Source organism: Phalacrocorax aristotelis, chromosome 2 (assembly GCF_949628215.1).
Source record: "Phalacrocorax aristotelis chromosome 2, bGulAri2.1, whole genome shotgun sequence".
NCBI classification, from domain to species: Eukaryota; Metazoa; Chordata; class Aves; order Suliformes; family Phalacrocoracidae; genus Phalacrocorax; species Phalacrocorax aristotelis.
In genome coordinates this window covers 155778236-155803339 of record NC_134277.1, presented here as the reverse complement: position 1 = coordinate 155803339, position 25104 = coordinate 155778236, and the positions used below count along the sequence as shown (strand labels likewise).

The window sequence follows — 25104 nt, the reverse complement described above, 5'->3', positions numbered from 1 at the left end:
TTAGTCATGTGGGCTAGAGCTTGTTAATTTGGTGGACTTCAAGGACTTGAGCATGGCAGTAATTTGAGGGCTTGCATAGAACCAGAGAAAGATTTGCTCGCGCATTCATACGGTCAGGATTTTGGAAATCATGCTTCAAATTACCTTTTAAAGAGCAGCCCTCCCAGGCTGGATTGAACACGTAGTTACGCTTTACATCAGCAGCAGCAGACAAAAGCAGCACAGCAGCTTCGAATTTTGCATTTGTGCCAGCAGGAAATAGAGTAGAATAAATCCAAGACTCCATTTGTAACACCTCAAAAAAAAACTACAGTAAGCTGTAGGCCTCTTGAAATCCCCCTTAGTCATAATTTCAGTGTTTATTTGCTTTTGTTTGTAGACTAACAGATTGGGTCTAAATTGGATAGAGCAAGTCCTGTTCTGTAAAACAAACAAATGCTAATTTTTGGATGACAAGCCTGAGGGAGCAGAAAGCTTTTCTGCTCTATTCTTCTAAAAAATAGGAAACAAGGTTTAAAAAACCCAAAATATTTGGATCCCTGAAATACCTGTAAGGCTGATTTCTCTTCCCTCTTTGCCGGTGGCTGCTGTAGAGCTTCAGAGAAAGTGGTGAAGGGTCTGTGTCCACAATACGTTACAGCGCAAGGCTGGAAAATGTCAGCAGTGTTTATGGAGTTACCTGGAAGGGGAAGAGCTCTGAGCTTTCAGCAGAGAGGTCTTGCAAGCGCATTGCTCGTGATGCAACACTGCACTGGCTGCCCCCTTTCTCAGTCACTGCTGAGTTGTGGCAAAATGGCAACCTATCTCTGCGGGCTGCAGCTGCCCCTCTCTGCACCAGCCTCTCAGGGATGATGTTGAGGGGACAGCTATCTGTGTCCACCATCAGCTTATTCCGGCGGCAGCTGCCCTGGCAATTCTGGAACTTGGGAGGGGGAGCAGTGCTGGCTGGGGAAGAAGCAGTGCGGCTTGCAAGGGAGGGTGTAGGAAAGTGACTGCTGACCCTGAAACCTCCTTCTGCCCCTGAAATGGGTCTGCCTTCTTCCGGCCTTTCTGCCTGACCTCACCTCCCCTGGGCAGAAGTGCTATGGCCCCACAGGACTTTGCCTTCATTGCTGGGGGGCCTTGAACCAGCTCTGGTGCTGCCTGTGGCTCGTTGTATATATAATACACTTGGAAATGTTGGGATGGGGGTACTGGAAGGAGGATGAGGGCAGATGGAGCAGAGATGGTAAAATTGATCCCACAGAGCTGCCTTAGTAATGAATTTTTAGGCATATCTAGCTGCCAGAACATTGGGAGAAGGTGAATGGCCTCTTCCGTAAGGGTTTGTTTCCATATATTTTCTCTCCAGCTCCTCTTGGATGATATGGGTTGGCATGCAAGTAGTCCTTCTATGAAAAGAAACAGCAACCCCTGATGCTCAATGCTTTTAAAAAGAAGTTTCAATCTTCTGTAATAGCTACATGACAGTTTAATAGTTGATAAAAGAAAAACAAGAAGTTACACATCTGCTTTTGTAGATTGTGGGGACATGACATTGCAGATAAACATTATGAGCTTTAGCTTAATGATTTATTGAAGCACATTTCTTCATTTTACTGTAGCTTTCAGTCTCTTACTACACAGCTGTCTGGTTTCCCCAGAGAATGGAAGACTAGCTCAGAGATATAAATCTCTGTTAATGATTTTAAATAGCTATCTATCTGTATATAATACAGACCTGTTTTGGTTTTTTTTTTTTTGCACGCCCTGGGCACTCAGTCATGAGATTAGAAGAGGATAATCAATAATCCTGAATGCACAGCAGAGCCACTCTCAGTTGTGAGCCCTGGTGCTCTCAGGCCACGCAGGGTTGTTGCCGAAGTCCCCTCGCTGTCTTCCAGCCTCTCACTCTCTGACCTGTTTCTCTGTTTAGCATCCGGAGGTTTCCAGCTGAAATGGTCCCTCCAAGGCCTGCAGCTCACCCTGCATGCCATGTTTTTCCTTGATGGCTCGTGTGAGCTGGTCACCTTATGTCTCTTCTACAAGAGAAGTAAAGGCAAAGCTGTGCCATAGCTGGTTGGGAGCACTGTGGTGTTCTGTTCAGTTTTGTTTGTCTTTGGCAAAGGTTGAATGAGGTTTGTATGAATAGAAGGTCTTGGTGTGAAATAAGAGGTACTGTAGGCTAATGTACTAAGGAATGTGCAGTGAATGTGAACAGTTCCCTGGGTATTAGCCAGGATGTTCCTCACCTCCCATGGTTCATGTCTGAACCAGCCCTGGAGGGACCCTTTTCATCATGGAAAAAATAGGTAGACCTCGGAACTAATATTTTCATGTTCCCCCCCTTACCCCCTCCTCCACGCCCAATGATCCCAGATGAGTTCCAACAATTAGGACGCAGGACCAACAAACACAAGGTGTATTTGGATGGGAAGGACAATTATGACTTCACTATCTTTTGTTTTCTTTGCACACATTTGTACCTGGTCTGTCTAGTCATTGATTTATCAGGAAATGATTGATTTAGGAGGTAAAGTGTGGCTGCAGAGTCCTTAGCTGTACTTTAGCGTTTAAGTGGGAACACACTGGGAGTGACTAAACATTGCTCCACCTTTGAAGCTTTTCAAAGGCTTGTGCAAATAAATTTGATTACCTTCTTCCTCCCACCAGAGAGGTGCCCCCAGCAGAGAAGTGAGCACTAAAGGCAGCATTTAATAGAATTTTCTGCGCGTGAACTGAAGGCATGGATATCCCTTTAGATTAAACGACATTGTGGTCTCGCTTCCGAAACAGCAGTGTTTGCAGGCTGGCTCTAACAGCAGCACCAGCACCAATTTCTGTAATGCTTGCCTTGATTTTTGAGGGTTTGGACCTCAAGTTCCTAATAAAAAGGAGTTGTTGGAGATAAGATGGCCTGCCATTAGCGTTTCTGTGATCACTCACTGGTGTGTCTAATGTGTATCCTGAACTTACTGGACATAGCGGGGCAGTCCCAGTCTGGCGAATTGCTTACCAACTTGCAGACACTGCAGGACTTCTCTGTCTTTTTCCACCAAAGTAGCCAATTTTTGCATTAACATAAGTGAAGAGTTTTGGCCCCCCCCGGTTTAAGAAGGATGTGGAACTCCTTGAGCAAGTCCAGTGGAGAGCTATGAAGATGATCAGAGGACTGGAGCATCTCCCTTATGAGGAAAGGCTTAGAGACTTGGGTTTGTTTAGCCTGGAGAAGACTGAGGGGGGATTTCATCAATACCTATAAATATCTAAAGGGTGGGTGTCAGGATGATGGGACTGGGCCCTTTTCAATAGTGCCCAGTGACAGGCCAAGGGGCAATGGGCAAAGTTGGAACACAGGAAGTTCCACCTCAAAATGAGGAAAAACTTCTTTCCTGTGCGGGTGCCAGAGCAGTGGCACAGGCTGCCCAGGGAGGCTGTGGAGTCTCCTTCCCTGGAAACGTTCAAACCCCACCTGGACACGTTCCTGTGCCCCCTGCTCTGGGTGTCCCTGCTCAAGCAGGGGGGTTGGGCAAGATGATCTCCAGAGGTCCCTTCCAACCCCTGCCATTCTGTGAGTTGGGAAGGGCTAAAAGTAAAACACTACAGGTGAAATCCCGCATGGTATGTTTCTGTGAACATTTATCATTGACTTAAAGGCACATGTGGATAGCAAATAGGGCATCGTTATGATTCCCAGTACTGTTACAGCGTGAGACCTAACAAATCTTCTTACGTGTGCCTTCTACTTAGTTCATGTGCTTATTCTGGCCACTGGGATTTATTCTTAGCCCTGCTTTTTTTCAGGAATTGCTGTGCCTCTGTTAAATGGGAGTGGTAGGCAGACTGGCTCCTGGGTCAGATTGCAGTAGCTTGTATGAGGAAAATGGGGCAGGATGGGAGCTGGAAAGAGCTGGGTCTGCCCTCCTTCTTTCACTTGTGTTATTTATCTTGAACTGCTTTTTACTTCATGAAATAATACCCATTTGCCATTTTCAGAAAGTCAAGAAATATTCATGGCAAGAAGACCTGTCCACCTCTTAGGTGATTTGTCCATGACACTGTATTTAGCTCTTCTGGAGATCTGTATGTGTTGTTCTACCTAGTACGGTCTAAGGAATATGAACTGTCTATTTACATAATTTTTTATGTAAATACATATTTACTACTTTTTGCTAATTTCTGTGCTCTTGTTTGTACTCTGGGACTTGCGTTCTCAAATTTAATTCCAGGAGTAGTAGTTTGAGGGGTGTGTGTTGGTATTGATACTATTGGTAGTGCTTTTTGTCTGTAGCTGGAATGCCAATAATAGGTTCTATTGACTTATTTTTTTTAAAAAAAAGATGCTTAGTTCCTGAGGGTGGAGAGAACGCAAATAAACCAGCCCTACAGACACTGATTTGACAAATTCTCTAGTCTCTGCACAAGAGAGGGAATGCATGAGTTTTGGCTTTGTTTTGGATCTGGAGAACCCAGAAAGAGCTGCACTGCCTGATGATTCCTGGTGTTCCACTGACCTGAGTTTGTTTTTAAGCAAGTCTGCCTATATCTATATCTCATATCTTTTTGTCTTTGTCTAATGATTTCTCTATTTTGTTTCAATGCTGATGCAGTTTATCTGAGATGGAAATGATGATGCTGAACTCTGTGCAAATGGTGGCTGGAGTCACCCACATTGGCTTCTTCTGGAAGCGGCTTTAGAGGGTAGCAGGGTTGAATCCATCTGGTACAACAGATCTCCCACCTGCTCTGCTCTGGGGTGCAATTGCACAGTTATAAGCCTGATCAAGCTGGTGGCATGTTAAGTTAAGGCACTTGCTGACTCATTAGCAGAAAGGCAGTAGTGGGGAAATACTCTGCCTGCCAACAGACCGTGTGCTGTTGGAGTCACTGTGGCAACACGGCAGTGCTGCCTGTCAGGGGTGCCCACTACCTTCCCTTTTTTAAACACAAAATTAAAAAAAAGCTCTGAAATGGGAAGCAAGAAGAGTTGCAAAGCTGGTTAAGGCTGCTCAAGCTAGTCTGTGGGGAGTAGTTGGGTTTTTGGAGTGCAGATTCCCCTCGTTTCTTCCTTCCCTGCCTTTCTCCCTGTGAGCTGCCCAGAAGTTTGGACGAGCCCCCTGGACCTTGACCTTATGTTGACACAGACTAAATTATTCCTCTCCGTTGCTTCTCCATCATGTCCAGTGCTAATTACTGCACTGCAAATCTACCCTCTGGTCTGATTTCTAAATTCATCCAAGTGGCTGAGCAGCTCTGAGGATCTGCTGTAAGCATGACTTATCTGGCAGGCAGTAAAGCTGCTCTCGAGCTCTCCAAGGAGAATTAAGCCTTCGTGAAAGAGACTGTCTGTTGGGCAGCTGGTTTTATCAGTCTGTGTTGCAGATTAAAACATGTTTCAATGTCTATTCTATCAAATCAGGAAGAAAAAAAAATGTTCTCGTTACCGTGTCCCCAGCTGCATGTTAATAAAGAAATAGTTGACCAAATAATCCCAGTTACTTGCGCTGCTTGAAGGAAAGTACCATCTCCCATGTGCTGAGTGTACAAGAGCACAACCTGTGTCTTTTCTCAGGCTGACAGTGTTTTTTACATCTTGCCCACCAGAGGCAGGAGCTGCTCGAGTTACAGCATACTGAGTCCAGACTGCTGTGCCAGGGATGTATTTGCTCCTACACTCCTGCAATGTGGGATGGGGTGTGGAAATTGCATTGCTTTTGAAAAGGAAGGGTTTATGGGCTCTCCTAGCCCAGCTGTTAAACATATGCTTTATTCTGACTTTCCACCCCTTATACCTCCACTTGTGACACCTGTGGTGTACCTCATTTTGGCAGAAAGCTCCAGAGTCAGCAGTTCAAGTTCTGAAGGCATTAACTCCATCTCAAAATTGGCTGATGTCTGTTGGGGAGATCTTGGAGGTAGAAGAGCTTCTCAGCTCTGTACAGGTCACAGGTATTTGGGTGTTTCTGTTGGTTATGGTGACTCACCAGGTTTTTCTTGTAGGAGTGCTGAGAGGTTGAAGCGTTTAAAGTGATTTTAGAGGAGTTGGAAACAGAAAGAGGTTGCGGTGCCTACATACCGAGTCTTTACTGTTATTGTGCAAACCAAAGTACAAGATTATAAGAGCAGATAAGAGTCTCTGTTTAAGGCCTTCTTAGAAAGAAATACAAGCTTTTGGACTTAAATGGAAGCCAAATAGATTGCATCTTTCTTGCTTTCTAGTCATGAGGTTGATACATGACTTTATTCTTTACCTGCTTTTATTTTTTGCCAGCTTATCTTCTTGCTGTGTAAGACAAGTTTCTTTCGTCTTGATCCACCTTCTGTTACGAGGCCACAGTTTTAGCTTTTTACCCCTGTAAAACTAAGCATCTCCCATTTGGATGTGTACAGATGTCTTAGACATAAATCTTCCTGCTGTAACTGGTCCTGGAGCCCTTTTGCAATACAGCATTGCAAAACTCTCATTAGGGCTTCCCTGTGTCACGGTAATATTAGACCCATTAAGCAGTAACCCTGCTTTAACACTCTGTGAATAGCAGCGCGATGCCAAATGAAAATGCAGTTTTTCCTGGAATGAATGTGTTTATGTTAATGAAGCTATGTGCATACATGCTGGAGCTTACGGTACAAATATTTTCCTTCCAACTCCCTGACTGATGTGTTGATAAGACTCTGGGTGAGTCTAATCCTGGATTAAAAGAACATATCATACTAAATGTGGCCTTACAAATACAACCAGGGGAGGTATGAGATAAAAATAACTCTTTACATAGTGCAGAACACTTGGTTTAAGAAGTGGAAGAATATTTAATAAAAGGCTTTGATCAAACTACCTGCTGTAAAACAAAAATCTGCATTGCTTTCTGTGAAAGCTTGTAATCTGTTTTTTTCTTAATTGCTACAACTATACAGCCCTAATGGATGGACCACGGCACTGGAGTTTGAACACAGGATCTCTGGGTCAAAACCCATGAGCATATGTTGTCTGAGCTAAAGAACTTACCTGTTATCTTGCAGTCAGTAACAGATTCCTAAGCCTTATGAAATGGTCAGTAAAGGGTGACCAGAGGTAATTTTTAAGCTAAAACTTAAAAAAAGTAAATTTTTAAACTTAAGCCCATGTAGCAGGATTAGGACAGGAGGTATTGTGTGTAGTTTGTTTCTCCGGAAGCGTATTTGGCCATGGGTTGATGGAAAGAACGTTCACCCTTCCGACTAATTTATCTTTGTGTTTTGGTAACCCTCTGGATTAGGAGCAGAAATCAGGGGCTAGTCCTGTGAGCGCAAGTGCAATTCCAGTACAAGGTGCCTGCGCGTGGGGTTGAAGAACTCAAGTGCTGAAGGAAAGTGAAACAGTTTTAGAGGTCCAGAGGTCAGCAGGGGACATGCATGCTCTGGGAGTTTGCTGTTGCCATTGCTGACTCAGCTATGGGGAGGAAGGAAATCTGTTTTTCTTTTTCAGAATTGCCTATCAAGCTGTTGGGGAAAAAGAAATTATTTTGAGGAGGGAGAGAAGAGCCTTGGTTGTTCAGAACACAGTTCAGTCTTGCAGACACTTTCCTGTATAACTTCTAAAATCCAGGTGTCCGTTGAATGAAGTTATGCATTACATATTACATGGGAAACTTTATTCAGCTGCTCCAGCAATTTCCTGATACCGTAACAGCAGCTGAGGAATGGATCAGGCAGAAGGTGAAGGTGGATAGGTGTTCACACACCACCACATTGAAACCGTTTCTTGAGGTGTGAGACAGCCCCTTAGGAGTATATTCACAGCAGCTGCAACAGAAAATGAAGAATAGCATGTCTGATTTAGCCAGAGGATAGTCTGAGCAGCTGAAATACATGTATCTTCAGATCAGCAAGTAGGAGAGGTCAGGATCTCAGTTGTAGCTCACTGAAAGTTTGCAGCTTGTATCCAGGCTCAAGCTCCACACCTCCTCCCAGAGCTCTCGTTGACAGTGCCTCCTCTGGAAACATCAGCCCCATTTTTTGGAGCATTTGGGATTTTCTGTGAGACCTGGACTGACCCTGCTTTGCTTGCAAGGCAAAACAAAACTGTAGGGAGGGGACTATGGCTCTAGTAAGCAGATCCTGAACAAAATTGAAGGCTGTTGAAGTGTCTAATTGAATTATTGCGCTACAGGGGCATAGTGACTCATAGTGAAGCTAATCACCTGCTGCTTTATCTTGACAGCAAAGAATAGATTGCTAGTTAAACATTTAAAGGTCATAGTAATAGAAATTGTAATAGTGTTGCCTTTTTCCCCCCTCCAGGTGTTATGCCTGAAGTTACTAGGGGAAATCGAGAAGATGCCCTTTGGAGATCCATATCCAGAAGATGAGGCTCAGTGCACGTGTCTTTCAGGCTCATGCTGTGGACCTCGATGCATCCATTTATGAGGGAGGCCATGCTGAAAAATGCTATCTTACCTTTGCCCAAATTTCCCCAAAACACCACCAGCATGGCCTTGGTCTTCAGTGGAGAATGAAATTCTCCTAAAATCTGAATCACAGATATTTGGGGGGTTCATTCATGTTCATCACAGGGAATTCCAGGAGTAAAACTGGAGCTCAGGTCCCTGTTCCCACAGCCAGATGTGTTCAGTATTTTCTTGCTAAAGACTATAGACTTCTGGTTTTACTGTGTTGGCTGAGAAAAGAGCAGACTGTTTCTGTGTTAACTTGTGTGTGTGGGTGAGCAAGGGAACTGTGTGACTTGGACAAGGCTATCATTCTTGTCCCTGTGGTTGTCCCTGTGGTCACGAAAGCTATTGTCGGGGAGGATTTGTAGAGGGAGGACTTGGCTGTTTGCCTGATGGATCATCCCAGGCTCTCTGTTGTAAAAGAGCCTTCCAGGTTAACAAAGGTGATACACTTTTCTTATCAAAATGCTGGACCTGGTTTAAATAGCTCTTCTTGATGATTCATGCTTCTTAGATGGCATCCAATTCGCTGCTCTGAGTCACCAGGACAGGTGGTGTCTGTCTTGGTGGCTCTCCTGGAGGAGTGTTCGGGCAGTGATGGAGGAAAACTTGCTGATAATATAACAGAAACAAGGGCTAAAGCTTCTAAACATGTAGCTCACTTAAAAAGTCAGTGATGAGCAGTGAATATCAGCGCTGATATCAGCAGTGTGTTATGCCAATTTAAATATAGGTTTTGAGGGAAGTTTGGAATATGTTCTGCATATTGATGTTTTATGGCAGGAAGCGTATCCTGCTATGAATGAATGAGTGCGTTGAGAGGCTGCAGAAGAGACTGTGTGTGGCTTAAACCTGGAAGTTTTTCCTTTCGGAAGTGTTGGCTGTACTAGATTGATAGACCACTGGCATGTTTTGAGCTTGACTGTTTCCTCACTTTTGGAATGGGTCAGAGAGAGCACAGTGCCGGAAGAACGTGTTTCCTGTCGGTGGCCAAGTTCTCATACCTCGGTGGCCAACAAGCATGTGAAGCTGAGCAGCACTTAACCTAGAGGAAAGGTCTGGGCTACAGACAGCTGTTTTGTGATCTGAGGGAGGAGGGACCTTGGTCTGACATCTGATGAGGCACTGGGAGATGCTCTGTGTTTATTTCTGCCCTTATGCCCATCTTCTTGGTGTTCTCATCTCTAGTGGTGGTTCTTATTTTTAGGAGGGATCTTTGGATGCACTAGTGGCCTTTTCCAGGGCTACAGAACTGCTGTTGGGAGATGTTGACGCCAGTCACATGGAGACAGAAGGGGCCAAAACCTCTAAAGAAATAGGGTGGATAACAGCATCCTGCTGCCGATCCAGAGAGCCACATTTATTTGTGCGTGGGTTTGCACTGTGCCTAAGGCTGTCCCTGGTCAGCCTCGCTCCAAATGCATCACATCACTTTGGCTGGAGAGCCGAAGGAAGCTGGCTGACATCCTGAGCCCATCAAACACTTGTGCGCTGCTGGCTACAGAAAGTAGGGCGCCTCACCCATGAGGGCTGGTGGCTTGCCTAGATTTTGTATTGACCTTTGACCTTGCTAACAGATGGTAGAATAAATTGATGGGGGATATATTTTTACATGAGCAAATTGCACAGGACTTCTACTTTTGGACTCTGCATACTTGTCAGAACATTTTTGTTTGGAGTGTGCCTTGGCAGAGAGATGACTAAGGTAAGTGATCATCCTGCCCCAAGCGGTCATATTCCACCTGCAGTGTGACTTCACCAGCTCAGAGATATGTCGGTGTTTCACACTATTGCCTGCCAAAGCCTGGTAGCATTGCAGTTGTTTGAAGTGTGTCCAGCACAACTCTGTTAACAAAACCTTAAAGGAAAGGTGCAGTTTTAGTAGCCTGCAGCTACATTCAGATGAGGAGCACCCTGTCCGTGTGACTCCCTAGAGGCTGCCCCATGCAGGGGTCAGGCTGAAGGAAGGTGGTGCCCTCTTGGAAAATAGCTTCTGCTAAAAAAGTCTCTTCACCTTTTTTGCAAGCTCATTTCTGGTGATATTATTTTTTTCTTCTGCAAAAGGCAGTCAAACTTCAAAGGACACCATATCGTACTGCCTTCTGTGTACGCTTTAGGTTTAAAGTAGAGTCTTCTCACATTCAGTTCTTGGCAGAAAAAAATGTCCCTGAGGATCCTCTCTCTCCTCCTTCCCATCGCAACTGCTGACTTGATTTGTAAGAGCTGCCTCTAGTAAGTGGGGGGAGACGCTGGATGGGTAATGGCTGATGCTGATTTGTACCTATTTTCACAGAATCATTAAGGTTGGAAAAGACCTCTAATATCATCAAGCCCAACTGTTTATCCAACGCTACCATGCTTCCTAAACCATGACCTGAAGTGCCACGTCTACACGTCTTTTAAATTTCTCCAGGGATGGTGACTCCACCACCTCTCTGGGCAGCCTGTTCCGGTGCCTGACCAGGCTTTCAGTGAAGAACACTGACACAGCTTGAAGCCATCTCCTCTTGTCCTGTCACTTGTTGCTTGGGAAAAGACCAGTCTCCACCTGACTACAACCTCCTTTCAGGTAGTTGTAGAGAGCAACAAGGTCTCCCCTCAGCCTCCTCTTCTCCAGGCTAAACAACCCCAGTTCCCTCAGCCTCTCCTCATAAGACCTGCTCTCCAGACCCTTCACCAATTTCGTTGCCCTTCTCTGGACACATTCCAGTACCTCAGTGTCCTTCTTGTAGTGAGGGGCCCAAAACTGAACACAATATTCAAGGGGCACCTCACCAGCGCTGAGTACAGGGGCATGATTGCTGCCCTGCTCCTGCTGGCCACGCTATTCCTGATACCAGCCAGGATGCTGCTGGCCTTCTTGGCCACCTGGGCACACTGCTGGCTCATGTTCAGCTGGGTGTCAGCCAACACCCCCAGGGCCTTTTCCACCAGGCAGCTCTCCAGCCACTCCCCAAGCCTGTAGTGTTGCATGGGGTTGTTGTGACCAAAGTGCTGGACCCAACACTTGGCCTTGTTAAACCTCCTACAGTTGGCCTCGGCCCATCGATCCAGCCTGTCCAGGTGCCTCTGTAGAACCTTCCTATCCTTGAGCAGATCAACACTCCCGCTCAACTTGGTGTCGTCTCCAAACTTACTGAGGATGCACTCGATCCCCTCATCCAGATCATTGATAAAGATATCTTGTCTTCAATCACCTTCTTAAGTGCTTTAAAACAGCATTAGGTTTAATTTTGTTTTCATAGCAGATAACTTGCTGTGTCTTTCTTTGGAGCTCAGTACTTTTTTTTAATAATTTCATCCTATGTTTGCCCCTAGCTCACCTACACTTTACCTAATCTGGCATAAAGCTTTGTTAGTAGATCAACTGGAGCTCCTTGAGCGTGATTCTGGTTTTATTGTTTACAATTCATCAGTCTCCACAGGATTTTTTAGTGCTACCCACCTCTGCTGCTGTAGGGTTTTGCCACATCTCCCAGATAGGAAAATAATGCATGGCATGGAATATATCCCATGTGTATTGCTGGTTTATCCTGAGTTGCCAACTGAAGTACCTTGTTTTATTATAGTCTGACCTGCAAGCCATGCCTTTCGTGGCCTTTTGATCCTTTTGGGAATGGCAGATTAATGAGACTAACTACTTTCTTTGGACAGATTTTTTCTTAACCAGACAAATACTGATTACATCAAGACACAATTATACTATCCTTACCCCTCTACCAAAACCCAGTTCTTTGGGGCTATCTTTTTAATTGAATCATTTATTTTGCCTGCTTTAAACAAACTGTTACAAAAATCTAGGCTAAAGCCTATTGCAAAGGGTTGTATCTGAAATGGATTGCAGCTGGACAGATTAAACGTGGCAATTATTTCTGTTAAAGGCATGCCCTTGAGTTCGCTCAGGATGAGTGACAGTGCTGCTGCCTCGGAAGGCAAATTCAGAGATAATCGGTGCCGGTGTGAGTGCTGCATTGCAGTTACTGTCAGCTTACGTCAGAGGCAGATACTCCAGCAGCCGAAGGGCTCCTCGGGAGCCTGAGGAGAGCATGGCTTTAGTACCACGTAACGACAGATCTCATGGTCTATGTTTTCTGTGCCTCCTACTACGCCTCTTGTGCTTTCTGCACAGGGTAGCCTGTATCAGCAGCTCTCTGTTCTCCTTAACACAGTGTGAAAAGCTGAGTGTTTATCCCTTTACAGGGTTCTGGTTGGAGGGTTCTTTAGCCTAATTTTTTAATACATATATTTAGGGGCTTACACATGTCATATTGTGATTACAGCTTTTACAGCATTTGAACCTGTCTGCTTTAATTAGCAGTTGGCGTTGCCCTATTTATATATAGATAGAGAAAGCACGAGCTAGCCGTAGTTTTCAGCAGAGGGTGTATTTTCTTCTGTTGGCCAGGAGTTCGTATCCATTTTTCCATAGATAAACTGGCTTGGCAACCTGCAGATGTTGCAAGCATTGGGTACTGATGCTTGAAATAGAAATGGACTCCGAAGAGGATGTGGGATGGGGGGAAATAAATCAGAAACTGCTGTTGCATTGGAAGTATATTAAGATCGATGATATGTCACGCTTACCAGAGTGTAACTGCAGAAGTTGACCACGTTAAAAATGAGCACATAAAAAATATCTATATGTTAAAATCTCATTTGTACCACGTTATTAAGGTTCATTTTCACTTTGGCGTGTTGTGGTAACAAAGCTAGTTACCAGTACAAGTGTTTGGCTGTTTAGCATGGTTAAGTTGGTTGGTGGGTGTTTGTAGAAGTGGGAGAAGCGGTTTGATTCTTTCTGGAACAAGTTGTGTCTCGTGTATAAATGATGTGAAAAGTGTGTGTGTGTGTTTTTCTTTTTAACTGCAACTTTAAATTTGCAAAAGTTTTGGCCTGCATTGACCCTGCGATGCCCAGGAGAATGTCAAGGAACGAGAATGGTATTGTGTTATTAAACTGCTGTGCATTAGCTGCTTCTCAAGAACTTTCTGCAGATGCACTTTACTCTGGGGAAAACAATCTGAGGCACCTTTGCCCTCTTTTGAGAAGCTCCCCTTAAGTAAAGCTATAAATTACTTCTCAGTGCAGACTTGAAGTATAGGCACGTGGGTGTGTTGAGCAGCTCACGTGGGGGTTGCTCGTTGATGGGTGCAGGGTGAGAAGATGCTTTGTTCTCTGCTGCGTTTGGTTTGCCATGATCTCGACACAGCTGTTTTGCAGCCTGGGCTTGGCACTGCCCGTGGACTAGGCGTAAGGTACACACCATCATTTTGAAAAACTTGTCTCATGAATCAGTGCCTTAAAGCATCACTACCCATCAGGGGAAGGAGGGCAGTTCAGCATCTGCCTCTTCCCTGCACACCTTTTCTTATTCTGCAGACTGTATTTTTTACTGTCTTCCAAGATTTCTGCCTTTCAGTCTAGGACAGAGGTGAACACACTGGTGAGCAGCAGATGGGTTTGAGTCAAGCTTACCCTTGGGGATTTGGGCCTAGAGCCCAAATCTTAAGGCTTCCAAAACCTGGGGGCTCTTCCTTAGGTTAGCAAATTTAAATCTTGTCATCTCTGTTGGCCCTGTGTGTTACAAACTGGTTTTGAGAACACATGGCAAGATGACTTTCTGTTGAGTGATGCAAGGCTTTTCTTCCCCAGCATGTCCAGCACAACATAACAGATGTGGGTTTCCTGAAACTCCCTGTAACTTGTAACTGGGTGCACGTTTGTGTATGTGTGTGTAATTTCTGAGCAACCTGTCCCTCAAGTTGACTGTCTTTGGGAGAAAAGCTGGGTAAATTGATCGTTCCTGCTTCACATGGCTGAGCAGCATGGAAGGAAGAGAAACCTTTTGTGCAATAGTATCACTGTGAAATGTGGGAATATGGGTTACATGGTCCTAAATCAAGGTGGTCTCTGGGGGGGAGTAGTTAATAAATTCTAAATAGGAGGTGACCCTTTCTGATCACTTTCCTCTCAACATGTAATTTATACATTAGTCCTGTGCATTACAGTGCTTACAGCCTAGGTCAGAAATCTTCCATCCAACTTTGACATTTTCTTTTGTCTTTAATGGATAAATTAATAGCAGTAGATCACAGCCAACTGTGTATTGGAGGTGCAGACTGATGAGGTCTGTTAGAAGGACATGGGGGCATCAGAGCGTATGAGGAGCTGTGAGGTTTAGGTGGATTTTTCCTGCATTACCAGAGATGTCAAATGACCAGAGGAATGTTTCTGTAATAAAATCAGCTCAGCTGTAAAGTTCTGTGGATTCATTTTTTGAGAAACCCTAAGAAATACGACAGAAGTAAGCATACGAGTTAGTGCTTGGGCTGGCTGCTTTTTGTAGGTGAACTTCAATTGGGTTTGTATCATTTTGAAAATACCACAGATGTAATTTTTTCCCAGATTGGGTTGTGACAATGCTGTTTTGTGTGCATAAGGTGGATGTTTTAATTCATTTGGCATCAAAGCCTTTACTTGGATAAAACCGATAAACACTTTCTGCATGTATTTACTGTGTTATATTGATGAAGCAGTGCCAGGTGAGCACAGCCTCCCAAGAGGCTCTTGGAGAACTGCGTGTTTGAACTGCTGGGACAACGGACTCTGGATTTTAGGTAAGGAAAACAATTTTCACAGTGGTACTAATCGGCAACTGGAAGAGGAGCCCAGGAATTTCCCCCCCTAGAGACACTCAAAGCTGGACGGAACAAGCCCCCAGGAACCCCGTCAAAGTTGGCCCTGCTTTTAGTGGGGAAGCAAACCACACAGCCTCCCAGGGTCTCCTCCAGCCTGAGTTGTTTCATGTCTCTGTTTTGCACGAGATACTGAAAGGAAGGATGTTACACCAGTATTAGGAGGGGAACAGTATGGGCACATGGACTTCCATACAGTGGAAGGAGGGGCATCCCCTAAGAAGGGTATTAATGTCGCTTTGCATGCTGTTGCTATGAAAGCCTTAGCAGCACTCTGTGGATGGCAGCCTTATTTAAAACTGCCCAGCCCCAGCTAGTTTGATGATTGACTATAAGGTGAGCAGAACTTGGCTAGAATGGTAATAGTACTCTGAAGATTTGTCCTGTGTGGAGCGTAAGGTGCAAATCCCCTCCTGCTCCTCTCCTATGGGCTGTTCAATGGGAGGAGGTACAAAAGGTGTTCTGTACTGCAGTGGGGGAACAGCTAAAATGATGGAAAAGCAGTGCTGTAAAGCAACTTCTATGGGCACAGGGCAGCTTCTGCTCCCCTTTCAAGATTTAAATTTCAGGACTTGCAAAGCCCTGGTTTTAATTCCTCTTCATTTCCTTCTGTCTTTTGGTTTCTAGCCTTTTTCATTGATTCAAATCCTGGTTTCCTGAAGCTTCTTGCAGTTGTTCTTAATAAGGACGATAGAGTGATACTTTAAAACTTAGCCTCCTTGCACAGATCTTAGAAACCTGGTGTGGATTGCAGTTGTGTGCATCACAGCGGGGCAAGTACAGCAGAATTATGTGTATCTGTTGTTCCAGTGGTCAGAGATGTGTTCACTACAGTCCAATGGAGCTTGTTTGGAAGCAGAGTTCAGTTGCTCTGTCCTCACAGAAAGAGATAAGCATGCCCTTGGTGTTTGCATGCCAATCAGTGCTGCTAAGTGTCTTGCTATATGCTGTGTTTGTAATGCTGTACACCTCTGCAGCTTCATTTGATCTTTTCTGCAAGGTGTGCTTTTTTTATTTTTGTGAATCAAAGAACTCTTGAAGCTTTTCTCCTGCTGCACTTTTCATGGTTTAAGCAGGCACCCTTTAAATGCAGCCTGACAGCATAGATTGTTTGGAAGGATTTGTGGGATAAACAGGAGTTTGCCCGCAGAGCATGTGAATCTGTGCTTTCAAAGCAGCCAAAGATCTGGGGAGCACGTCCTGTGCTTGTAAGCTGTCTCACCTGATCTGCATGCTGTCTTTCTGGTGTGTGAAGCTTGCTTTGCTTGCCGCTTACAAGTAAAGGAGAAAATGCCCATACCTTTTGTAAATTCAGAAATTTGAATTCAGAATTTGCTCTGTCTTTCAGAGCACCTGTTCATTGAGTTTGTGGCCAAAAGCGCAAAGACCTCTGGTTTCTCTGCTTGGAGATGAGTGTCCTCATTTCACTTTCTGTAACAGGTGGAATATTACTTTTTTTTTTTCCAAAGCCGAGTTCAGTGTTGTGTATCAAATTCCTTCATACTGCGGGCTTAAGCAACCAGCTGGTGTCAAACCCATGCGGTGACATTCTCCTTTGCTTTTGTGAAAATTCATTATATTGTAGTAAGGCTGAGGAAGCTGAAGTTGAAAATAAGTGGGATGCTGCCAAAAAAAAAAAAGCCTATCAGTGAGGACAAACTGGTTAACTGGCTGAGAGCTGACCCAATGAGCAGCACAACTGTCTTTATATATAGCACCAGGCAAAATGAGCTCTGGGACAATCTGGATAAGTGTAAACACTAGTGCCCTGGATTCTTGTTACCCTTTCATTATCTGCCACTCGATTCAAGAGGTGTGCAGGTTCTCTGTGTGTCTGCTGACAAGTCTCCTGAGTTTTAGAGGAGAAGTCTGCAAAGGCGGTGTGTTTGTAGTCTGCAGGCTTCCACCAGGCCAAGCTGAAATGAGTTTGGAAGCACACTAAATAAACTGGGGGGGATGAGGTTGAACCATGGATATTTCAATACATATTTGAGACTAATTTCAATGGCCTTTGGAGCACACAGGGCAGCTGCCTTGAGAAAGTACCAGAAAGAGGATTTATTACCATTTGTAGCATCACCACCAGCATCCCCCCATATATGCCAGTTGCAGTTCGAGATCATTGACACTGAGCAAAGGCACGAGGTTGCCCCAGCAAGAGGGAACCACATCCCTCAATACCCTGCAGAGCTTCCCCTTGCACCTGGGGACTAAGATGCTGCCTGCGCTCAATGCTTAGGTGTGCGTTGAGCCTTTTGATGGGCTGAAGACGCTGTATCTCTGTACAACTAATTGAAACATAATGGACTTTCTCTAAAAGTTCTTGAACTGATAATTTTTTAAGGTAGTTTAAATTATTTTTACCTCTCTCTGTCCCTCCGTGATCTTTCCCTCTGTTCACTGAGGAAGTGTGCTCTGTTGGAAGAAGTGACGGCATGTAAAAATAGAACTGCCTTATTCTGCATATCTGCTTGCTGTGGGGTTTCAGTTAGATCTGCTGACTTGGATTTAAAAAAAAATACTTTTTATTCTGCTTTTTGCACCTGCTTGTCCTGGTTGTGCTTGATTTTCTGCTTTGGAGGCAGCAGCCCTTTGGTCGTAGCTGAAATCCTTGCTGGATTGAGATCAGCAGCACAGGAGGTTTGGAGATCTGAGTTAAGGAGCTTTTGACCTTTGGGGCCAGAGGGGTTTGCAAGGCCGCTAGCTGAACAGAAAGAGGAGAGATACCTGTAGGCTTTTCACAGTCTCTGTGGAAGTTGCCAGTTCAAAATAATCAGTGTGTGTGCTGCTAAGCGTGCAGTGGAATTGCGCTTGGTGTTCCAACCCATTTGCTCTAAGTGTATTATCCCTTCCCCTCATTGAATATTGCTGGCATCTAATCAGATTACATTGCAGTTCATAGCTGTGCCCAGACAAAATAAAGAGCTACACTTCAGAAGAACATTAAGATCTTGAGTTACTGCCTTCTTCACATGTCGGTTTGACGCTAAGTGTTCATTTAGAGGCAGATTCATGAAGGTATGGAGATCAATGGGTCTGGCTAGCTAAATAGGTCTGAACCAGGTCTCCGTCTTTTCGCCATCTGGAGCACACAGTGGAGCGTGGTCCTCCGTGCAGCGAGTATCCCTGGCTGACAGAGCTGGCCTTTAGATACCCATCGGCTTACAGTTCAGCTCAGGGATGCTACACATGTGAGGGGTTACCCTGAAACAGCACACAGGCTTGGCCTCGCATTCTTCAGGAGTTCCCTTTTCATTAGAGAGAGTCCTGTTTATTAGCATGCTCCTTTTTTTTCAAGAGTGAGCTTGATGACTCATGTCGCCAGCCTTTCTTAAGCCATTAGTGGGTGTAGCATTTGGAGCAAAGCAGTTGGATGTGCTCAGATTAAGACCGTTAGGTTTATGTAGCTATTCATAGATGATTTTGGAAATACATTTGACTATCAATTTGAAAAGAAATGGGGGAAGGGTATGGACAATATTAGTGGGCACAGCTTCATTGCAAGTACAGATGTTTAGCAGACCCTATATGTTTTCAGTAATGAAATTATTTGTATTCCAAAGAACAAAATGTAGATAATGTCCCTTGGAAAGCACAAGTGCAGTATTTGCTCTTCTAAGCAAATCTGTTTCTAATGCTGCTTTATTAAAACGTTGATGCAGAATTCTGGTTCATAAAACTGAGCAACAAGCACCTGTGAGGAAGGATGGATATTAATTCTTGAAAGAAATCTCCAGAAGCAAAACGCTGCTGTCTGTGCTGGCAACACCATTTATGAAAGGAAGAGGAGGAAGGATCAAGCCACCTTGCACTCCTGACACAAACATGCTCGGCTTTTATTACTGGAAAACACTTCTGCCTGGGCTTTTACTGCTCTCTATCAGGATGTCACAGTTCAGTGATACATTTTGTGTCTTAGAAGTTTGTAAATCAATGTTGGACTCTTGGTTTCTCCAAAATTGAATCGATGCATCCCGCGATAACTTAAACCTTCCCAAAGCATTTTCAAGCCACCTGGGTGCATGGCATCCTCTTTAAAAGCAGAGGGCCACGGGTGAGCTTTTCAGCGTGCCCTGAGGGCTGACTAAACCTGAACAGTCCAAAGATCAGAGCAGGGCTGGTTCATGACCATATTTAATATGTCGGATGGACTGTGTCGAGACATCTGTGTGCATGATGAAATTCTGACCCTACTAGTGTAATGGCAACACTTGTGTGCACCATGCAGTGAGGTTTTTACCCAGTACTCCGCTAGGAGAACAGCTAGGGTAAGCAAAAATGCTGCTGAGCAGAGGAGTAAGGTCGCAAGAAGTCATAAGAGCTTTCTTGCATGTTCTTTAACATACTAATTGGAACGTGGTCATAGTCTGTTTTAAGGACTTCCTAAAGCTGGTGGTTGCCAGGCCAGGCTGTGGGATAGGGATGGCTCAGATTTCCTGTTCCTTTTGCTGCTTTACTGCTTTAACTAGCTGGCACTGCCACTCTTCCCCTTAACTGTTCTTCCTTCTTTAAAACCAATGCAAATGTGATTTGAGATCCTGCTAGTCCCATCCGTGAACAAACGCTAGTTTCTTCTGCAAAACAGAAAATAAACCACCTACTGCATTTTCTTCTCAGGATCGTCTGGACTGCATGGGGCTCTAGCAAATGTGACAACTTCATATCAGTCCTCTATAAATATGTCTTCCAAGTAATTTGCCCAAAAGGGCACTCAACTGAACATTGCAAGCAAGCTGTTCCTTTGCAATGACAACCACAGAGGTGCTGTACACGTCAATGGTCTGCCACAGTTGTTTTATTGAATTTGGTTAATCTAAAATCCTTAGGTGAGTTTGACCTTGAATCTGCATTTGTTGATCCAATCTTCTCTGAAATTGTCTAAATAAAACGTTTTAAATACTTCAGGAATCATTTTTAGCTGGTTTTGAGCAGCAACTTTCAGAGACTTTGCCAAGTGCAGCTCAGAAAGGCTCTTAGTATCTGTAGGAGTATGGGTGTCCTGTTTTCTTTTCCTGGCTGGTAGATGCTGAACATCCCTCTCTTTCCTGCAGTTCCTCATGTGTTTTTCCAACTTACAGGCCTTACCTGGAGGCCATTGACACCCTGAAACATAAAGCACTACTGTAGCTCCACTTCCAGGTTTCTGTCCCAGTGGTGATGCTTACAACCCCTGCATGGGTCACTTCTAGGCAAAAGCCCTCCTTTTTCCCCCGTCTTCTCTAACAGCCTGGCACTGATCCCATCATCCTTGAGTTTCATGGAGGCATCTGCATAAACAGTTTTGCAAGATCAAGATCCGTGCCCTGTGTAATCAGTGATGGAAACTGCTTGCTCTTCTAACAGCATGAGTTTGGATAAGGGTTGAGTAATGACCATTAACTTAAAATGTCCTACTGTTAGTCATCCTGTCATAGCCTCCATGTTCAGAGTTGTATTTAATAATCTAGCCTCTGTTCCACTCCTGCTTTAATCTTTGCTCAAAAATGGAAGCCTCTTCTGATAACTTTGAAATTACAAAAGTATTACACCCATTTTTTCATCATTCTCTCCCTTTTGGGAAGGAGGGAAGAAGCTGGCACATTTGGACTCTGCCCTTGAAGATAAAGATGAGCTCATTAATAAGTTGGAGCCATAAAGGCACTTCCTGAAAGGCAGTCATCTTCTGAGCCTTCTGGGGTTGCTCAACAGTGGAGAGGAAGGAATATAAGAGGTTGATTGTAGTGGGTTGTTCGGAGTATACAGTGGCCATGCGGTTGTACAGCTGCACATTTCTTCAAATAATCATTTCCTTGATGTATGATCATTATTAAATACAAACATAATGACTCCAGTAAAACAATTGAGTCTCTTTGCTACAATCTCTCCCTGTTGTCTCTCTGCAATGTTGAATGACAAGCAAGCATCAAAAGAAAAAAATTTATGCTGTTTATGCCAACTCATTGTACTGTCATGGTCCACAGGCTTTCATTTAATTCTCTTACATGAGAAAGGTTTTTGGTCTTTTACAGGCTTAGGCAGGAATAGGGAGAAACAGGGAAGGTGAGAGCAAAAGCACGTTTTGCCTTGCAGAGTTGCCTTTTACTTATGAGAAATAAGGCTGATGTTATCACCCACTTTCTAATCAAATTTGACAGGAGCATTTTGTTAAGCCATTTTCTCTGAGTGGGAATTCTGATGAATACGGCTCTCATCTCCGGTTTCGAAGTATTACTTTACACTGTTCCCAAGCATTGTTTGCCTTAATGGATGAATTATTGTAGTATGTCAGAGAAGCAGATAATTCGCAGCCTCATTTTGTAAACCAAGAGTGCAAAGCACAGTAGTTTAACTTGCATAGCTGCAGAGCAGTGACTGGAGCCCAGGTCACCCATCCAACATACTCTTGGTTTGATGAAAAGTTTGCTGATGTGGCCTCAGTATTTTTCTTCAGGAAATTATAGCTACTGGAGAATGTCATGACTTTTTGCCAGGGACCTGCTTGCAAGTGAAGGGGAGACAGGCAGTGCTTTCGGCTTACTCCTGTTGCACGTCTGGTTCAGGTGCTCTTTCTGCCACCAAGTTTGTGTGCTGACAGTACTGAAAAAGGAGTTACCTCCACTTGGTCTTGTGCCAGCCTGCTTCATGGCTCTGTCCTTGAGTAAGGGGGCAACTGGTCACTGATGGAGCTGGTCTTTTTGAAAAGAGAAACTGTAAATTAATTTGGAGGCTGAAGCAGGTTTTATATGACTGTGGCATAGCCCAGTGCAATAAACTTCTTACCAGATTTTGAATACTCAGCTGCATAGCCAAGACCAGGACTTGCACACGCATTAATGTTGCTTGTAATGTCCACCTCTGTGTGCCGAGTATGCACATTGGCCACCCACTCCTTCTGTGAGTAAACTACTGCTGTAACATCAAAAGATAATTTATATAAAGCCTACGTTACTCTTGTTCACGAAGGCTGACTGGCTGAGACTGAGTAAAAGAAGCAAATCCAAACTACCGTCCCTTGTTATGTTTGGACATTTTCAAACGACTGCAGTGGTATAAAATGGTTCCCTTCTGCCAGTTTGTGTAGCCAGCTGATCCCAGCCCTTTGGAAACAGGAATATCATTGCAGTTCTGCTGGTGGGAACCAGCCCTTGCAGAAACCTGCTGGCAGTTGAGAGGAACCCTTTGCACCACACGTATTCCTGGAAGGACTGCTGAGTGCATTGGTAACGGCCATGGTGCTCCAACTCAACAAATCAAGGGGTGGTGACAGGCTTGTATTTAAATTTTTTTTGCCTTCTCAGGAAGCATTTTGATTCTTTGCAGATAATATAGCTGGGAACAGGGGAGGTAAAGCTCTGTTTAACTCTGGTGCTGTTGGACTACTTAATACATTGAGGAGGAGTGGTGGGATTCAGTCATGGAAGGAGATGGGCTAGTACTGTCCTTCCTTCAGTCTGGTGGCTGATTTTTAACAAAGGATTTCTGAGGAACCCCCAAACGCAAATTGTTTTGGCATATCTGAGGAGGTTATTCTTTTCGAAATGCTGCTGATGCTGTTTCAGCATCCAGGAACTCTGCAGGAGCTGTATCTGTGCCTCTGTGGGCTGTCTCAGCTGGGTAGGTGTGTAGGGACACTTGGGCATGGTTCCTACCTCTGCTGACCCAGTGAGTGCCAAAATGAAAAAGCCCTCTTGCAAAGGTTCTCTCTCCTACACTTAAACGCCAGCAATGTTAGGTTTTAAACAGGAATTGGAAATGCATAGTGACTTCATTGTAGCAGTGTGCATTGAACAGAGACCAGTTCCCCTTTGCTGGGGCTGAAGCTGCTGGCACACCACAGCCTTCCAGCGCGGGCCTGCCACCTGCCCTCCTCGGCGCTTGATGCACTGCGTGTCCAATAGCTGCTGGGTGCGTGGTGAGATGGCAGTGGGCTGTGAATGAGAAGGCTTTGAGGAGTAAAACCAAAACTCCCTCCTGTCTGCGTCCAACAGCATTGTAAGCCTTGTGGCAAGAGGCTGTAGGGAACTCTTTATACGGTCCTATAGCAGGAGGAGCAGAGGGAAGCTGGAAAGACTGTATAGGGGACGTGTGTTTGGTGCAAGCGTTATGTCAATATTTTGCGGTACTATGGAAATCTCATTTCCAAGGTATGAATTATTCTGAATTCAGTTTATTCTAAAATCAGTTTATTTATCAATAAACTCAGTTTATTGATTGCAATGAGTTATGATTTTGCAAAGGAACAGGTATCCTTTCTTGTCATAGCCATTTGGAGCAATCATGTTCCCCAGCACTTCATTTTTAGGCAGGTTGAGTTTATAACTAAGTGCTGTTTGGGAGGGATTTACGCTCCTCAGGGAGGGCTGAGCAGCACCTTTCTCAACAAATGATTGGCAGGGGCTGCTGCTTCAGGGGTTCAAATCACCTCTCTGACCCTCGCCAGCACTGTTGGACTTGCTGCACACCTTGGCGCAGGTCATTAAAATGGAGCCTCACCAGCCCCAACCCGCTCCCTGCAGCCCTCCCTGGGGTCCGTGCTGGCTGAGCCGGGGCGCTGGCTCAGCACTCCCAAATTTTCCAGTGGTACCCCTGGTTCCCCTTTCTGAGCAGGCTCCTAAACCCATCTTCTGCAACACCTTGTTTCCAGAGGGGCATTAAACCCCATTTTTTCCCCTTGTCCTTTGCTTTGTTCACAGAACAAAATTAACACCTCATGCTCTTGTAAACATTTCCATGCTCTTGTAAACACTTATGGGTAACATGAAGTTTCAAAAGGTGGGAAGAACCAGTAATGCCCCTCACCCCCAGCCAGTTGGGCCTGGTTTTTCTCCTATTGAATAACGTTTTTTTCCAGAATTTTTTTATTTTGTTATAGGGTTTTTTGTTTGGGGTTTTTTTTGTGTGTTTGGGGTTTGTTTTTTTTTTCAAACGAGCGCAACTACCAATGTATAGACCTAACTTTGAACAGCTGTTTTGCTGACCTTGTCCATCCATCTGTTCTATGTGTTGAGGGGATATAGTTATACTTTGGTTATTGGGGTTTCAGTTAAATTTTTGTTACCTTGCAATTTAATATTAATAGTAACTGACCCTTGTTTCCTAGCCTCCAAAACACATGGTGCCTTATTTCCTATTTATTGTTCTGTAACGACTCTTCCTTTTTTCATATAATGGGCTTAGGAAAGCAGTGTCACTTAACCATTGACAGTCCTTAATATTCCAGTATTAAAGTGAGTTTTCAGCCTGAAGGACCTGCCTTTTGCTTAAACTCGACTGGGAATTGTGCTGGTGATGGCCATGGAAGTGTTTGGTTCGTTTCTCCATCTCTGCCACTGGAGTTGTGCCACATGAAGTTCCTTGTTACTTTTATTTCACAGTGGCTCCACAGGAAAATGCCTGTGTTTCGGGACAGAGATCCACTTCTTGTTGTGGGCATTGTCCTCTTCCTCCAGTTGCTTTCTCTCTGCTCTGCCTTTCCCCATCTTCTATATTGCTTTTTGAGTTACTAGAGTCTATCGTGGCTTGTGCAAGTGCAGCATTGCCGGAAGAGATGGGTCCGGGTCCAGGCTGGAGTCCGTATGCTTTTCCCAGCCACTCATACACAGCGAGGCTACAGCTCTTCAGAGTTACCAAATAATAATATTTCAAAAGCTCCTTATAAAAACATGAGTAATTGGGCAAGTGACAAAGGACTTTCTGTTTATCTTTTTGAACAATGGAAAATACCAAACAGCCACAGTTTATTCCAGTTATTTAGTGTCTTTGTTCCAGAGCCATTTCTTGGGTACAGGATTTAATTCTTCAAGAATGCAGGAAGATGGTGACTTGTTTTTGTGCTAAAAAAATTATTAAAATTTTAAAGTTTCTTTACTAGGAAAATATTTTTAACTTGTGCAATACCATTTTTAAAGCCCAAGGAAGATATTTTACTGTATATTACAAGTCTGGGGTTATTTTAATAATCAAATGAGACTTTTAAATAGATGCTGGTATCTTTGCCATTCCAGACAATACTGCAGTTTGGAAAA

General features: G+C 44.3%; 1 protein-coding gene across 11 annotated transcripts in view; it reads left to right on the top strand.

Annotated features, from left to right (window-relative positions):
* MTSS1 (MTSS I-BAR domain containing 1) overlaps positions 1–25104 on the top strand; it is a 128641-nt gene that overhangs the window by 66471 nt on the left and 37066 nt on the right. The gene's annotated exons all lie outside the window — the stretch shown is intronic.